The sequence below is a fragment of the Sus scrofa genome, chromosome 10 (genome assembly GCF_054392235.1).
Source record: "Sus scrofa isolate SSC_HxYL_T2T_F1_AM1 chromosome 10, Sscrofa_HxYL_maternal_Yorkshire_Landrace_v2.0, whole genome shotgun sequence".
Lineage (NCBI taxonomy): Eukaryota > Metazoa > Chordata > Mammalia > Artiodactyla > Suidae > Sus > Sus scrofa.
This window is the reverse complement of record NC_139392.1, coordinates 41,275,001-41,292,500: the sequence shown is the minus strand read 5'-3', so window position 1 is coordinate 41,292,500 and position 17,500 is coordinate 41,275,001.

Below are 17,500 nucleotides of genomic sequence, written 5' to 3'. Positions count from 1 at the left end.
GAACCATGCTCGCTCACCACCTCCACACCACCAGCTGCGACCCCAGGCGAGTGCGGGAAGAACCGACAGGCGGCTCGCAGCGGGGGAGGCAGGGGCAGAGGCCGCCGGGGGACGGGGCGCATCCCCCTCCTCCACTTCCCCTTCCAAGGGGAGGGGCACCACGTGCCCACGCAGCACACAGCCCGGCGCTGGATGCCAAAACCCGGCCCGGCCCGGCGTGACCCTCCCCCAACTCGGAGGGGGGAGGTACAGGCCGCATTAGGCAAAAGAGCAGCGCTTGGCCCCCACCGCGGGGGCCAGCGCACCCCTCGCGCGAGGGCGGCTCTTGCCCACACGCTGTGGCAAGTAGCACCGGCAGCTACTGCCTTGCACACTTCAGAGGGGCGGCGGCTGGGGGGTCCAGGTACCCCAAGGCCCCCCTCTCAGATCGCTAGAGAAGGCTTTCTCACCGAGGGCGCGTCGTGCCCCCCACACCATCGTTCGCCCCTTCGGGGACCCACGGGAGTGGGAACACTCCCAAAAAGTGGGAAGTCAGAAGGGGGGGGGTCTGCGGTATGGGTAAAGCACACAGCCCATGTGAGCGTCCACGGTCAGAGCCGGGAGAGCAAGAGTCTGTGCTGCCACCAGGCTTGCCTTTCAGACTTTTCCACGTGGGTGGAGGGGTGCCACGTCCGGAAAGCCAGACGGGGACCCCCCCTTCACATCTCCCGGCCCACCGCGGTCGCTCTCACGACCACATGCAGCCTTCCCGGTCAAGGGAGAAGCATGGGGCGTGCCGCTCAAGGGCCAAGGGCTGCCCTCACTGGCACACAGTGAGGGAGACCCATGACAAGGGGTCCACCTGAGCCCCTCCCGGGGAGGGGACACAAGCTTCCCCTGCCTTACCGTCTCGACCCCCTCCCCTGAGCTTTAGGAAGCTGCTCGTGGGGCACGCCACCACCACAGTGGGGACCCGAGGGGACTCACCGCTGGGAGAGGAAAACGACACCACCGCTCGGCCTCGGGCATCTGACAGGCAACCCGGAGTACTCCAGGGGCACCACAGAGGACCAGGGGAGGCACGCTCACGCACCCGCAGGGATGCGAAGCATGGCAGCGAGGGAGGCCTCCCCCCCACTTTGGGGAGGGACCGCTCGCAAGGCACACGCCAAGGCGGCAAAGCGAGAATGCCTGCTGCGTCCCAAAGGACCCAGGCCCCCCCCCCCCGACTGACACCCGAAGGCAGCAGGGCGGGAGACCAGAGGTCAGGCTGGAGGCCGCACCCCTGCCTTCCCCCACACCACCCGCAGGTGGGGGAGGAGCAGCGAGGGGCCCGCGACAGAATGAGAGGCGCGGCCCAGCTCACCATGAGCGGCCGTCCCTCATCTGGCGCGGCTTAAGCCCAAGCCCAGGAGAGCGCCACATCACCACATCGATCAGTCCTGGCAGAGCCAGGGAAGAGCCCAGAAGAGGGGAGGGAGGGCCAGCAAAGACAATCACCACGGGGGCCTGCTTCAGCTTCACCGGCACCCCCTCCTCCTCCTCCTCCTCCCCTTCCTCTCTCAGGGGAGAGACAGCGGCTGACAACCCCGGGAGGGAGAACGCCTGACACGTGGCACGGAGCCAACAGGGTGGGGTTGTCCCAGCCGAGCCGCCGGGTGCCCGCAGCAGGGAGGCACACAGGGTAGAAGACCCCACAGGGCCACGCGCCCTGCCGCCCTCGGGTCAGCCAGAGACCGGAGGAGACACCGCAGCACGGGCCAGCTGGATGCACAAGTGAGAGCCGGCGCACAGGCCCAGGCGAGCGGCCCCCACGCGGGGTGCAAAGGGCAGGGTCAGGCCTTGGACAGCAGCCGAAAGCCCAAAGCCCCCCACGTGCATCCAGAGGCCCAAGGTCTCCAGCGACAGGCGCTGAAGAGGATCGTGTCAGCATCTACCTGGTGACAGAAAAGGCGTATTTCGGCCGCGAAAAATGTCCATGCCCAGCAGCGGGGCCCACCCACAGGACGTGGGGGTATCCCCGGAACCCCCATCCGGACACTTGTCCCCCAGCCCTGCCCTAGAGTCGCCAGACCCAGCGCTCTCAGAGCCATCTGGTCGACCCGGGGAGCGTGACCGCAAGGAAGGGACAGGGACATGAAGGAGGTGGAGCCGGCCGGCCAGCCGGGGAAGCCCTTCCCGGCTTGCCCACGCGGGCAGGTATCGGTCTGTCCGGAGCTCCAGACGGGGACTTGGCTCCCCCAAAATCCAGGACACACCATCCAGCTCAGGCCGGTCCCCACCTCCCGACCGATCGACCGACCGACAGGGAAACACTCCGAGGGCGGGGGGCGGGAAATGAGAGCGTGGGAAACGAAGTCTTGTCCAACGACCGGGACCCTACATGGGCACGCCTCAGGCCCAGGTGCACCCTTCCCGGCCACACCCGGGAGCAGGGGGCCGGCGGGGTACCGTCCACCGTCTCCGGATCCATCAGGACTTGGAAAAAAAAATGTTTCCACGGAGGCGCCTCCGACGAACGGACCCCGCGAAGGAAGGCGCCGGGGCCCGAGCCACCCTTTCCGCTCCACCCCTCACGTCTTGTGCCGGTCTAGACCTCGTGAGTACGACTCCGCACGGGCCGGCGGTAGCCATCAGTCGGGGGGCAGGCGGGGAGGGGCCCATGCCGGCATGACGACCGGGAAACAAGCGTGCCGGCCACCGAGCCTGTCGCGCCCTCCAACGCCCTCAGCGCACAACCCGGGCCGCTCCTCACTTCGGGGATGAGAGGCTGGAGGGACCGCAGGCGGGAGTCATTCACGCTCCAAAGGGCGACCCGGGACAAGGCCAGGCCACCCGAGCACAGGCAGTCCCGGGCGCCGCACACCCTCTCCCCTCGCTAGGGAGGCGGCCCGGCCCAGGCCTGGTCGGTCCCCGGGGCCGGAGCGGCAAGAGCGGATGCTGGTCGACCCGGCCAGGCGGCCCCAGAGCCTGCCTGGGGAGCGCGGTGACAGTCACTCCCTCACAGGCCTGCAGGCCCAATCTCCGGTGAGAGAGGGACACTCCCAGGCCTCTGAGCCACCGGAGCTGTCGCCGCCAGTGTCGCCAGCCTCCCGGAACTCTGACTCAGGCCGGATGGCTGAGTCACATCCCTCGCGAAGGTCCCCAAAGCTGCAGAGGGAAGGGACGATATAAAAGCGGACACTAGATGGCACGCGACAACCGCCACCAACGTCACCGGGACAGATCCGGAAGGCCGGCCGGCCGGCGGCGACACAACGACACAGCGCCGGCCACCCAAATGCCCGAGCTCTTCCCGGGGCCGAGGCGCCAGGCGTCCTGCACGACCGCGAAGCTTGCCTCGCGGAGCTGCCTCCTGGCAAGGCACTGCGTGGCGTGATGGCAGCAGATGGAAAGAGGGGGGCGGCGGCGGCGGCGGCGGCGGCGGCGGCGGCGGCGGCGGCGGGGAAGGAGCTGGGAAGAGGTTCTCGCTGTTGCCTAGAAGGAGCCGCGCTCGCTCCCCCAAGCATGTCCCTTCCTGGGCTTGGGAATTCCAGAGAGAAGCCGGCGCGGTGAGGGTGGCACTAGCGAGAGAGATCTCAGGTTCCCCTCCACCTTCTCTTCTCTCCCCCACCCCCACCCCACCTCCCTGCACGGAGCTGGAGGAGGGAGGGAGAGAGGGAGGGTGGGAGGGTAGGCGGGGACTGGCAAAAACGAAACCGGGCAAGCTCTCGGAGAACGACAACGCAGGAGTCGGTTTACCTGCCACCCTTACCGACGGAGACGGTCTGTCAAAAGCAGACAAGCAAAGCCCAGAAGCTTAGGAAGGGAGAGAAGGATACAGTCGATCCTAGGAAAGTGGAAATGAAAATCTCTCTCTGCATAGACTGAGACAAAGTCCAAAGAGAACAAATGGCTGCCTGGGGCAAATGCTCTGGTGGTCAGGTCATAGAAACATGGATTTCAGCATGACTGACCAACCACAATGGAGGGAAAGTACAACGCAACACTATGAGTGTGTGTGTGTGTTGGGGGGGGGGGGTGAACTGAAATCTCATCCAAAACAAAACAAAACAAAACAAAAAAAGGAAAACAACCCCCCCCCAAAAAAAACCCAAAAAACAACAACAGAAGAAGAAGAAGAAGAAGGAAGCCCACGACCAACAGGGTCAAGGCTCCTGCTTTCTCAACGCGGTGGCTCTGGTTGCCCCTGTGTGGTGCAGGTTCCATCTCTGCCTCAGGAAAAACTTCCACTTGCTGCCCGTGGGTGTGGCCAAAAAGTAAAACATAAAGCTGAAACGGGAGGGAGAGGGGGTGGAGAAAACCCGAAACAAACAATAAACTTTGCAAGTCTCAGGATTGCCATCCTGGGGTAGTGGAAACAAATCCGACCAGGAACCATGAGGTTGCAGGTTTGATCCCTGGCTCACTTGTTGGGTTAAGGATCTGGCATTGCCGTGAGCTGTGGTGTCCGTCACAGACGCGGCTCGGATCCCGCGTGGCTGTGCCTGTGGTGTAGGCCGGCAGGTAAGGCTCCGAATTGACCCCTAGCCTGGGAACCTCCATGTGCTGCGGGTGTGGCTCCCCCCCAAAAAAAACCAGAAAGAGAGAGAGAGAGAGAGAGAGAGAGAGAAAGAAAGAAAGAAAGAAAGAAAGAAAGAAAGAAAGAAAGAAAGAAAGAAAGAAAGAAAGAGAAAGAAAGAAAGGAAGGAAAGAGAAAGATAGAGAGAGAGAAAGAAAGAAAGAAAGAAAGAAAGAAAGAAAGAAAGAAAGAAAGAAAGAAAGAAAGAAAGAAAGAAAAAGAAAGGAGAAAGAAAGGAAGAAAGGAAGGAAGGAAAGAGAAAGAAAGAAAGAAAAGAAAAAGAAAGAGAGAGAGAGAAAAGAAAGAAAGGAAGAAAGGAAGGAAGGAAAGAAAAAGAAGGAAAAAGAAATCCATCTTGGAGTTCCCGCTGTGCCTAGGTCACAGCTGAGCCTCAAGTTCGATCCCTGGCACAGGAAAGGCAGTGCAGCAGGAAAAAAAAAAAAAAAAAAAAAAAAGAACAACTCCATCTTGCTGGTTGGGCAGGGGAGATGCAATTGCCGGATGACATTCCACAACTCTGCCAAACTGGCAAAACCACGACGCACTTAGTACAGGAGTCATTGAAGACATGGATGTGAAAGCATCTTCTTGCTATCGATTCATTTCCCACAATCCCAGGAAGAGCCATTGGAACAGGGCTCCCATTCCTGGCACGATATCTTTTCTAGGTGTGGGTGGATGCATCTTTTCTCATGGTTGTTTTCCTTTTGACCAAACTTAACTTCAGCCTCCACCATGTCATCTTTTGGGCTCTCAAGCCTGCCATGAGAATATGGTCACCAAAGTCCTCGCCCAGAGGCACCTTTGCCCAGCACCAGTGCCGCCGTCTCCCCCCACCTCCTCCTCCTCCTCCTCCTCCTCCAACCCCCGCCAAGCACCCCACCCCCCACCCCGCTTTGTATTGTTCAGCTGTCTTGCACTGGTCTCTCACACGGTGGCGGTGTGGTCCTACGCATGTCTCCCAACCACATTCAAGTGGACTTCCGGGATCATCATTTTCTGTTTCCTAACTGCACTTTCGTCGTTCTTAGGAGGTTTGCTTCCCTCCCCGCCTCCCCCCCACCCCCCGCGCGCGCGCGCGCGCCCACGCTTGGTGTTGAATCGGAGCTGCATCTGCTAGCCTGAGCCACAGCCACAGCAACGGCGGGATCCGAGCCACATCTGAGACCTTATGCCACAGCTCGCGGAAAAATGCCAGATCCTTAAACCCCTGAGCGAGGCCAGGGATCAAACCTGCCACCTCGTGATTCCTAGTCCGATTCGTTTCTGCCCCGCCATGACAGGAATTCCTTCCTGTGTTCTTTTGGGTCATGGTTGTTTCCAGCTCCACAGAATTCCTCCCCGTGCTCATGTGACATCTGGGATGTGGCGGGGGGCGGGCCGCAAGGTTTTGTTCCCCTACAGTCATGCCTTGAAAAAAGTCTTGTACAACGTTTCACAGTCCAGATCCAGAAGCTGAATCCGCAGCCGGTTCCATCTCATGAAACCGATCTCCCAGCCCAGGAAAACCAAAGGTCGTGGTTGGAGCCCGTGATAAACCCCAGGTCTGAGTCCCGAGCACTGCTGCTCAGGGAAGATTTCGAGGTGTCAGGGTCCAAGGATCCTCCTGGGCACTTGGAAATGTCTCCGATGTGTGCAGGCAGGCATGAGGATGAGAAGGGGCTAAAGAGGGGCAGAGGGTGGTGATCTCTTGTCGGTGGATGTCAAGGGTTGGCGCTTCCTTTTGTGGATCTCCCGGAAAAGTCAAATGTGGGAGAAAAACTGGACCCGTGAGTTCGAGGAGAGGGATGGCCAGAGAAAACCAGAAGAATTCCATCTGCCGACCATTGGGTAGGTAGGAGGGCAAAAACCGAAACCTCAAGCATGAGATGAACAGAACCACATGCTTCTAGCCATCCATAAACCCCGTAAGATAAGATCGTTTCTGCTGAGATACCCTCTCCCTCCCCCCACCCACCCAGGGCGAAGGATCCCTGGGTGGTGGCAGAGGGGTGGGCATGGAACTTCCACAGGCCCTGGGGACACACCCCACCCCACCCCCAAGAAACCCCTAGAAGCTTGGAATTCTGATGTCTGTGGTGTGATGACCATAAACACTGGCTTTTGTGCCATGTCTGCTAGAAGATATGGTTTCCATGACAAATAAAGTGATTTTTAGCAAGTTTTTCTCCACTTGAGATGTATTGAAAATACGTCTTCATTCAGGGGGAGGTAGGTGTAGGTGACAGACGTGGCCACTCAGCTCAGATCGGGTGATCTGGCAGGGCATAGCTCTGGCTGAGGTGCAGGCCAGCAGCTACAGCTCCGATTCTTCAACCCCTAGCCCAGGGAACTTCCATATCCCGAGGGTGCACTCCTAAAAAACAAAAAACAAAATGAACAACACACAAAGAGGGAGCATCTCATCGATGGCAGACCAAATTCCAATGTATATGTATATGTGTACATAGGTATGTACGTATGGATGTGTGTGTGTATGTGTATATTATCGAGAGAGAGAGAGAGAGAGAGAGAGAGAGAGAGAGGATTTTTTAGAGCCATAACTGTGGCATACGGAAGTTCCCAAACCAGGGGTCGAACCGGCATACATGGATACTAGTCGGGTTTGTTACCACTGAGCCACAACAGGAACTCCCCACATTCCAATATTTAATGAGAAAATACATTTTTGATGCTTTAGGCAACCCTGCAAACACCCTTATTTAAGTGACTGGACTTAACAAAAAGGAATCCCTAGCACCTAGTAACAGAGCAAAGATAAAGAAGCACAAGGCAGGAATTCCCGTTGTGGCTCGGTGGAAACGAACCCGACTAGCATTGACCCCTAACCTGGGAACCTACAAAATGGCACATGTGAAGCCCTAAAAGAAGACTACACACACACACACACACACACACACACACACACACACACACACACACACACACACACACACACACGGCACAGACAGATGCGAAAGGAAAAGAAAAGGAAGGAAAAAAGAAAAGGGAAGAAAGAGAGAAATGAACAGGCAGAACAAGCCATTGTGAATGATCTCTAGGGACAGGTATTTTTCTCCAAGCATAATTTTATTTTTCCCCAAGTGATACCAGACCTCTCTCTCTCTCTCTCTCACACACACACACACACACACACACACACACACACACACTCTCCCTCTCTCTCTCTCTTTGAAAAAATTTATGTATTTAGTGGAGTTCCCATTGTGACTCAGCAGGTAGGAATCTGAGTAGCATCCATGAGAGTGCTGGTTTGATCCCTGGCCTCGCTCAGTGGGTGAAAGATCTGGCATTGCCCTGAACTGTGGTGTAGGTTGCAGACACAGATCGGACCTGGTGTTGCTGTGTCTGTGGTGTAGGCCAGTGGCTCAAGCTCTGATTCCCTAGCCTGGGAACCTCCGTGTGCCGTGAGTGCCACCCGAAGAAAGCAAGGGGAAAAAAAAAAAAAAAAGAAACATAAAAACCTGGATTGGGGAGATCCCATTGTGGCTCATTGGTAACAAAGCTGAGGAGCACCCACGAGGATGCAGATTCGATCCTGGGGTGGGGGGGGGGGGTGCTGGTGCTGGTGGTGCTGAGGTGTGTGCGTGTGGGGTGATAAATAGGTTACCTCTGGCTTCTGGGGGGTGAGAGTCAGCATGCTTTTCCTGCACCTGCTGCTCCTGGGCAATTATTTAGTTTTGGTTTCTTGTTCCTTTGTTTTTGTGGTCCTGCATTGTGGTGAGTACTGGTGTAAGTGGCAGGTTCCTATTTGATCCGACATTTCTTTGGCTCTGGTGTCGGTTGACAGCCATGGTCATGACTGGTGGTGGTTGTTAAGTCTCCAGGAGTTCCACGCAACATTCTGATTGTCTTTCTTCCTTGGGCTTTGGCTGCAGCCTCCCCCCCCCCCCTCCCCCCATCATATGGAGGTTCCCGGGCTAGGGGCCGAATCAGACCTACAACTGCTGGGGTGTATGCCACAGTCACAAGCACCATCAGATCCAAGCTGCGTCTGCAACCTACACCGCAGCGCAAGGTGATGCCACCAGATCCTAAACCCACTGTGGAAGGCCTGGGATCGAACCTGCAACCTCATGGTTCCTGGTTGGATTCCTTTCCACTATTCCACGACGGGAACTCCTGGGCTTTGGCTTTTGACAGGTGGAGGGACACAGCTTTCTGAAACGGTGGGGCCAGGGCAAGGCATAGAAACATAAGATGGATGTGAGCCTGCGCCTATTCTTTTCTCGTGTGCTGGGAAGATAAGGTGGCTCTTGCCAGCTGGGATTTCATTTCCCCACAAACGATCAGGCTCTTAAGGTATCAGGCAGGGAAGAGGGAGAGTCAGAGTTCCCATTGTGGCTCAGTGGTTAATGAATCTGACTAGGAACCATGAGGTTGCAGGTTCCATCCCTGGCCTTGCTCAGTGGGTTAAGGATCCAGCATTGCCGTGAGCTGTGGTGCAGGTTGCAGACGTGGCTCAGATCCCGCGTTGCTGTGGGTCTGGTGCAGGCCAGCGGCTACAGCTCCGATTGGACCCCTGGCAGGGGAACTTCCATATGCCGCAGGAGCGGCCCTAGAAAAGGCAAAAAGCCGAAGGAAGGGGGGGGGGGGGGGACAGAAGAAGAGTGAGAATCAGGGTCGGAAGAACATGGGGAAATCGGTGCTAGGTGCCTGGGTGTGTGAGTTCACACGGAATGCTAGCCCAGACCCCTGGCCAGCCACATTTGGGGTATCTATCAACTTGACTCTCCACTCTCCAGCTCACCTGGGTGGTGCTGCCCTGCCCTGCCCTGCTCATGTAAGACCTGGCTCCTCCAGGGATGGCTTTGCACCAGAGGGAGACGGGGCAAAGTCACTGAGCTTAAGGTAATTTCTCCAAGAGAGACTCTGGGAGAAGGAGACCAGCTGGATTTCTGTGTGTTCATTTTTCTTCCTGTCTGCTTGTTTGGTGCAGGCCAGTCCATGTGCCGAGACATTCAGAAACTCTGTACTAGCTGAGACTCAGACCTTGTTCCGAAATAAGCAAAGGGACTTTGAGCTGGGATCACTCCCTGACAAGTAGCTAGCAAAGAAGTTTCCCTTAGCTCTCAGGCCCCATCCCTGCCCTCAGGCGGGTGGGTGTGGGGAGGGGGTGGGGGGGGAGGGGAGGGGCTCGTTCAGGCAGGCAGGCAAGCAGGCAGGCAGGCAGGCAGGCAGGCAGGCAGGCAGGCATGCAGGCAGGCGCTGGTTCATTAGTCCCGCACCCCCCCACTCCCGGCCCCAGCTGCCCGCCCCACCCCCCACCCCCGGCCGCCATCCCTGCTGCGCCGCCTCTCGCTTCCCAAATCGCCTGGACTCACGCCCGGGAAGGGGGGGAGGGGAGATCAGGAAGATCCAGGCCTCAGGGCCTGGGTTCAATCACTTCATTCAAATGCAGAAACTCTCCAGTCAAGTCAGAGGTGGTGACTTTTCCTGGAGCTTCTCTTTAGGGAAAGTGTTTTTTTTCCCCCCTTTCCCCAATTTCCCTACCCTCAGGCTGCCCCTCGCAGACTGCATGGAGGGGGGTGGGGGAGGATGTGTGCACGAAACTCGCCTCGTGTCAGGCCAAAGGAGCCCCCGCCATTTCCCAACCCGGGAAACCCCGCAAAACTTCTGGAGCATGTTGGCCTTGGTGTGGGAATGGACATCTTCACTTGCCATCTTCCTTTGCACGAGGAGGAGATTTTCATCTCCTGCTGTCTGGGGGCCAGAAAGGAGGGCCAGAGTGTCCCTTTTGTGTGGGCCGGTCCTTAAGTCATTTTACCTCACAGGAATCACCCACATAGGGCATGGAGACACGTTTGGGGTCCGCCTCCTCCGAGACGTCCCGGGAAACTTCACGTGTGAAAAACTGTGCTGGGGAGGTCCCATCGTGGTGCAGAAGTGGAAATAAATGCAACTAGGAACCATGAGGTGGCAGGTTCCATGCTCAGCCTCGCTCACTGGGTTACGAATCCCACGTTGCCATGAGCTGTGGGTAGAGGAGAGTGAGAAGGAGAGGGAGGGAGAGGGAGGGAGAGATCCTCCATTTCATGGAACTGGTTTCCTTGTTTTGAGATGACGTCGCTTTGGTGAAACAGTTGTCAGATGGCCTCTCAAAAGGCGGTGATGTGGATGGGCTCCCCGAACCAGGCCCACAGAAACCAAAGGAACGAAGGGGTTAATCCTTGGAGCCAGAGTTCCCTCCTCTGAAACTGAAACCAAGCTCAAGCCCCGGAGTGCTGGTGTGTTGGAGCCAGAGACATTGTTACAGCTAAAAGCTACTTTGAAATAGTCTCCGTTAGGTTATGGCTTGCCTTGGCCCACGAACTTATGACTAATGACTACTGTCGAGTCAGAGTTGTAGTGAACCTGGTGTTTTCTCTACCCTTGAAACACTCCCTAAGGATTGCGACCCCCCCCCACCCCCCGCCCCACGCCCGCCCCGTGGATGAGCAATCTTCACTCCAGAGAGAAGGTCAAAATGCCATAACCCCAAAGACACTGGAAACATTCCATGGACCACCTGACTCCAGCCTTGATGACTTTGAAATGGTCTATCCTAATCTCCTATCCAGGGAGAAGAATGCAAGCACCCTGATGCTTCTAGACAGCTCCGCCACCCCCATGCCTACCATTAAGCTAAACCTATAGAACCCCTTGCTATCCCCTCTCAAGGGAGGACACAGTTTTGAGGTCCTTAGCCTGCTGTGGCCTCCTTAGCCTGGCAAAGCAATAAAGCTGTTCTTTATGCTTCACCCCAAAACTCTGTCTCTGAGACTTAATTGGAGCTGGAGTACCAAGGCCGGTTTGGGCTGCCAACCTTTCCTGGAACTTTCAAACTGTTACATATGAAGAACGGAGCCGGTGACTCTGTGTGTGTGTGCGTGTGCGTGTGAGAGAGACACAGAGAGACAGACAGAGACAGTGAGTGAGACAGAGGGAAGAGAGAGGGAGAGGGGAAAGTCCCTTCAGTCTTTTGTTTTGTCGGTTTGTTTGTTTGTTTGTTTGTTTTGTCTTTTTGCCATTTCTTGGGCCGCTCCCATGGCATATGGAGGTTCCCAGGCTAGGGGTCGAATCGGAGCCATAGCTGCCAGCCTACGCCAGAGCCACAGCAACGTGGGATCCGAGCCGTGTCTGCGACCGACACCACAGCTCACGGCAACGCTGGATCCTTAACCCACTGAGTGAGGGCAGGGATCGAACCCGCAACCTCACGGTTCCTAGTCGGATTCGTTAACCACGGAGCCATGACGGGAACGCCCCTTCAGTCTTTTGAAAGGCCCCTCTGAGAATGCCGTCAGGTGTTGGGGCCAACTTTCCGAGGGGCTCTTAGAGAAATGAACACAGGGTGATGGTTTCACTCTCAGAGACACTCTCAGAGACCATTTCTCTGATGTGTTCATCGAGGGACTCCACTAGCTTCCGTTTTCAGGGCCTCGGGACAAGCGATACGTGTTCTCATCCACAAGGATGCCAGGTCCAAAGGGTGGGAGAAAATGGGAAACGCTCATGAAGAGAGTTGTAGCCAGAGATGGAAGGCAACTGGAAAAACTTCAGGATCCAGTCCAGTTTTCCAGCCACTGAGTTTCTGACTTCTGGAAGGATTTGGGTAGGGAGGAAAAGGTCAAGGATTCTCCATCCCTCTGACAGAGGTATAAGTTACAAAGTAGATGTACATCTTTTGAGAAAGAAACGAACAAACAAAGAAACAAACAAACAAACAATTTTTGTCCCTTTGTCTTTATCAGGAAAAGTGAAAGATGGAGAGAGGGAGGGAGGGTGGGTTGGATGGATGGATTTGGGGGGCGGGGAGAAGATTCTTAGATCCTAATGACCCAATGCTTTCTCTAGTCCTGGGCCTTTAGGTAGGTGATATATCTATATCTATATCTGTATATCTATATCTATCTGTATACACACACACACAGACACACACAGACACACGCACACACACACACACACACACACACACACACACAGACACACACACACACACACAGACACACACACGTAGTTATTTTCTGTTTCTAGGGCTGCACCCATGGCACATGGAGGTTCCCAGGCTAGGGGTCCAATCGGAGCCGTAGCCACCGGCCTACACCAGAGCCAGCACAACGCGGGATCCGAGCCCTGTCTGCGACCTACACCAGAGCTCACGGCAACACCCGATCCTGAACCCAACGAGCGAGGCCAGGGATCGAACCCGCACCCTCAGGCCTCCTAGTCGGATTCGTCCAGCCATGACGGGAACTCCTACATATGTATATAGTATGCATATAGTATATCTTTTTTTAACGCCCACGCCCCAGCCCTATGGAAGTTCCCAGACTCACGGTCGAATCAGAACTGTAGCTGCGGGCCTACCCCACCGCCACAGCAACACGGGATCCTTAACCCACCAAGCGAGGCCAGGGGAGGGATCGAACCCACATCCTCACGGATCCTAGTCGGGTTCATTACCGCTGAGCCCTGATGGGAACTGCAGGGGACATCTTCTTTTTTTTTTTTTTTTTTTTTTTTAAGATGTAAGTTTGTTGTGGTTGTTGGTTGTTGTTGTTGCTTTAGCTCGGCGTACAGTGGGCTTGCTTACAATGTTGTGTTCGTTTCAGGTGTACAGTCAAGGGGATTCAGTGATCCATCTACATCCATCTATCCCTCCGTTCTTTCTTTTTCAGCGTCTTTTCCCCTCTAGGTGATTCCAGAATATTGGGCCATTCCTTCCTTGTTGGTGGGAACACCAGCGTGAAAAAAAACCATCACGGGGGAGTTCCTGTCGTGGCACCATGGAAGCGCATCCGACGAGGAACCTTTGCAGGGAAGGGTGTGGGTTCGATCCCTGGCCTCGCTCAGGGGGGCGGTAAGGATCCGGCAGGCAGTGCCGTGAGCTGTGGTGTCGGTCGCAGACGCGGCTCGGATCCCACATGGCTGTGCCTGTGGCGTAGGCCAGCAGCCGTAGCTCCGATTCAACCCCTCGCTTGGGAACTTCCATATGCCACGAGGGCAGCCCTAAAAAGCAGAGGGGGAAAAAGAAATCATGAGGGCGGGGGAGAGGGATCCATGAGGAGGATGGGATGAACATATACACACACGAGTCTCTATCCAATAGATGACGAACAGGGACCCCTACGCCACCTTCTGGAATCCAAACGCCAAAACCACAAAGCAGAGTTCCCGCCATGGCGCAGTGGAAATGAATCCGACCAGGAACCATGAGGTTGCAGGTTCGATCCCTGTCCACCTCGCTCAGTGGGTAAAGGATCCAGTGTTGCCGTGAGCTGTGGTGTTGGTCCCAGACGCGGCTCGGACCTGGCATTCCTGTTTCTGTGGTGTAGGAGGCCAGCAGCTAAAGCCTCCGATTCGATCCGTCATCTGGGAACCTCCATATGCCGTGGGTGTGGCCCTCAAAACACACACACACACACACACACACGCACACGCACACGCACACGCACGCGCACGCACGCACGCACACGCGCACGCACGCACACACACTCTGGAACCCCCTAAATGGGAGAAAACCGGACACAGTAGTTTTTTAGGGGTCCAGTCTCTGTGACAGGTGAGGATATCAGGCTTGCATCGAGGGAGGGAAGGCTTCACCCCACGCAGAAAACACACCCACCTACCCACCGACCCACCTTCCTTCCTTCCTTCCTTCCTTCATGAGAGAACAGTTGGATGACCCATCCTAAGTGTCGGTTGAATGAAGTCTAGTTACCAGGGTTCAGAGTGGGGGAGGGAGAGGGGTAGGAAGTCTGAAGCCTCTGGCGACTCTCCGAAATGTTCTCCCCCCAGGGTGACAGAGCCGGCAGGTCAGGCACTGCCTTCTCTAGAAACCTTCCTGCCCATGTCCAAGGGGGTGTGGGGGGTTGGGGGTGTGGGGCAGGGAGTGGGTCAGGGAGCCTGGAGAAACACAGACCACCAAGCGGCCATTCTCCCGTCGCCCCGACTGTTTGTTGAATGAACATAATGGACGTGATCCAAGTCTGCCACGCCGCCGCCGCCGCCGCCGCCGCCGCCGCCACCACCACTTTCTCCATCATCTCCCCCACCCTCTTGCCTGCAGCCATCTTTGAAAAGGCTGCTGTTGTCGCTGCCTTTGCATGAAAGTGAGTGAGGACCCCTCCCTAATACGGAGTGTTTCAGTCCCTGGTGTCTCTGACAGCTCGCTCATGTATTGGTTGTGAACCATCTTGCCTTGAGGATTTGGAGGATTCGTGAACATTGCAGGAGCCATGGGAGCAGTGAAGTCCTTATCGCCAACCCGACACCCCCCCCCCCCAAATTTCGTGGCAGGGAGCACACTTTTCTTTCACCCAAGAGATTTATTTCCTGCTTTCCGAAGAGAGAAGGAAAGGAGGGTCAGAATGGTCCTCTGGTGTCTGGTGTCCTGTCCCTTTCATTGCACACACTCCTAGTGCCACTGCGGGAGGCACGTTCGGGGCGCGGGGTGGGGTGGGGGGGGACCTGCTGCACGCACCCGCCCCTCACTTTCAAATGCGAAACTCAAGGAGGATGTGAATGTCCTTCACGCCACCGATCAGGTGAACGGGATGGCTTTCTAGGGAAATCCTGGTGTTTCCTTTCACTGCCATGACGAACACCCAGAAACAACCCTGTAAGTTCATACAACTTTGTCAGTCAACTGTATTCCAATAAAATGAAAAAGCAAGACACAGACACACCCAGACACACACACCCACACGCACACACACACGCGCGCACACACACGCACCCCAACCCAGAACCAAACACCCTCTCCTGAAATGGGGGGGGCGGGCCCACCGGAGAATGAGCAAGAGAATTCCAGAGTCGGTAGGAAAGTGTCATCTGCAGCGGTGTGAGAAACCCCAAGCTCTTTTCTTCCTGTCAAGGTGAATAAACTTTGTTAATGGGAGTGGGTGCCCTCAGTGTGCCCTCCGAGAGGAAAGGCAGGGAGCATTTTCTCCCTGAAGAGCTTAGTGCTGTCATAGCACTGACGGACAGGATGAACGATCGGTGAGAGGTGGCAGCAGCAGTGGTGGCCGCCTGCACTGCCTGGGCGGATTGGAAACATAGACGAGCCACCAAGACTGCGTGTGACACCCCCGTGCCGCCCCCCCCCCCCCCCCCCCCGTCTGTACAGTGACAAGAGTCCTTTGGGGGAAAAGGGGGGGTGGGTGCTCTTCCAGTGTGTCTGTCTGCATTCATCAGGTGTGGGAGAGAAGACAGATGTTTGTTTCCACTATCGTTCGGAGGACTTGCCCAAGAGTACCACGTGCCCCCAAAAGATAGCACCGGAAGAGAGATGCACGAGGTTTCTGAATGCATGCCGTGGGTGCTCCAGGCTGCCTCCAGGCCGCCCCCTCGCCCTCCCCCTCGCCCTCCCCCTCCCCCTTGCCAGAGGCAGACGTTCCTTGAAACAGCTGGCTTTGAACTTGGGCTTCTAGAGGAAGGTTTTTCTCCTGCTTTCAAGACGGGAAGAAGAGGGTGTCCGTCTCACATCCGTCCTTTCCGGGGGGGGGGGGGGGACCCGCTTTGGTGTGCTTGTGAGGGAGAGAGACAGAGACAGACAGGGAGGGACGGAGGATAGGCAGACAGTGAGAGGCAGAATCAGAGGGAGAAAGAGGAGGAGGGGAGAGAGACAGAGAAAGTGAAACAGAGCTAGGTATAGAGGACGCTGTGGCTGGGTCGTATTCTGCGTGTTCTCAGTGAAGTCGTCCTAAGGCCTCTGGAGGTCCAGATCACTGCTTGGGGCCGGAAGTCTGTCTGCCCTTCCCTACCCATCTGAAGAGCTGTGGTTTGGGCTTTCCAGCCGGGAACCCCTCTTTCTGCCTCTTTGTCCAACACACAAGGTTCGTGGGACCCAGAAATCCCATTCTGAGAGCACCCTAGGAACAGTCCTTTCCATACGGCGCAGGAGGCCCCTGTGCCAAGAGATCCAAAGTCTGGAGCCTCTGTTCTCCCCCCCCCCCCCTTCCCTCCACGGACAAAATCTTGCCTTGTATTCCTTTTTTTCTCAGGGACTCTGAAGGACATGTATCATTGTACAACCATGGGGAAGACGCTTCCATTCCCTCTGGAATGATGGATGTGGTCGCATGTCTCAAGGAGGCTCCAATTCTTTGAGCAGGACTCCCGATGGTGCCATCCCATCGTCCCTCCCCTCCCCTCCCCTCCCCTCCCCTCCGGCTCGCTCGGTCGGTCACGGTTCCCCTCCTTTTTCCTCCCCTCCAGGTTATCTTCAGGTCTGCCACCCACTTGTAACTCCTCCCCCACTTGGAAGTGGCCTCTTCCGGCCCCGAACTTGGTCGTCCCAGGCCCACCCCGGGAGCCATCTGGCGGACCTTTTCGGAGACTATAAAAAGCAGCTTACGGCAGGGGGCGTCGCAGGACCAACGAACGCATCGGGATGGATCGCTGTGTGGCGACATGGATTCTCCAGGCAGGGCAGGCATAAGGCCTGGACTCTTTCCTCCTGGAGCCCGTTTCTTCATCCGTGGCCTTGAAGACGAACCACGCCGACCACGGACCGTGGACCTTGGCCTTCACCTTTCATTTCCGAACGGCAGCCAGGGCATCCATTGTCACCACCGCGGAAAAGGTGTCCACAAAAAGGACAGGTGAGCGCCTCCATGGCATGCAGTGTCATCCCCTCCCGCCACCCCCACCCCGGCTTTAAAGGGTCCTCTTTCAAGTAATCACGTTGCCACAGCTGGGACTTGGATCGGATCCCTGGCTCCGGAACCCCATATGACCTGGGGCCGGCCAATGCATCCCTCCATAGCGTCCTAAATCCGTGCATCGTTGATTCAGGACTTTCCCTCGTGGCACAGAGGAAACGAATCTGACTAGGGACCATGAGGTTGCGGGCTCCATCCTTCGCCTCACGCAGGGGGTTGAGACGAGGCTCAGATCCGGCACGGCTGCGGCTCGGGCGTAGGCCAGCAGCCGTAACACCAGTTCGACCCCTAGCCTGGGAAGCTCCATAGACCG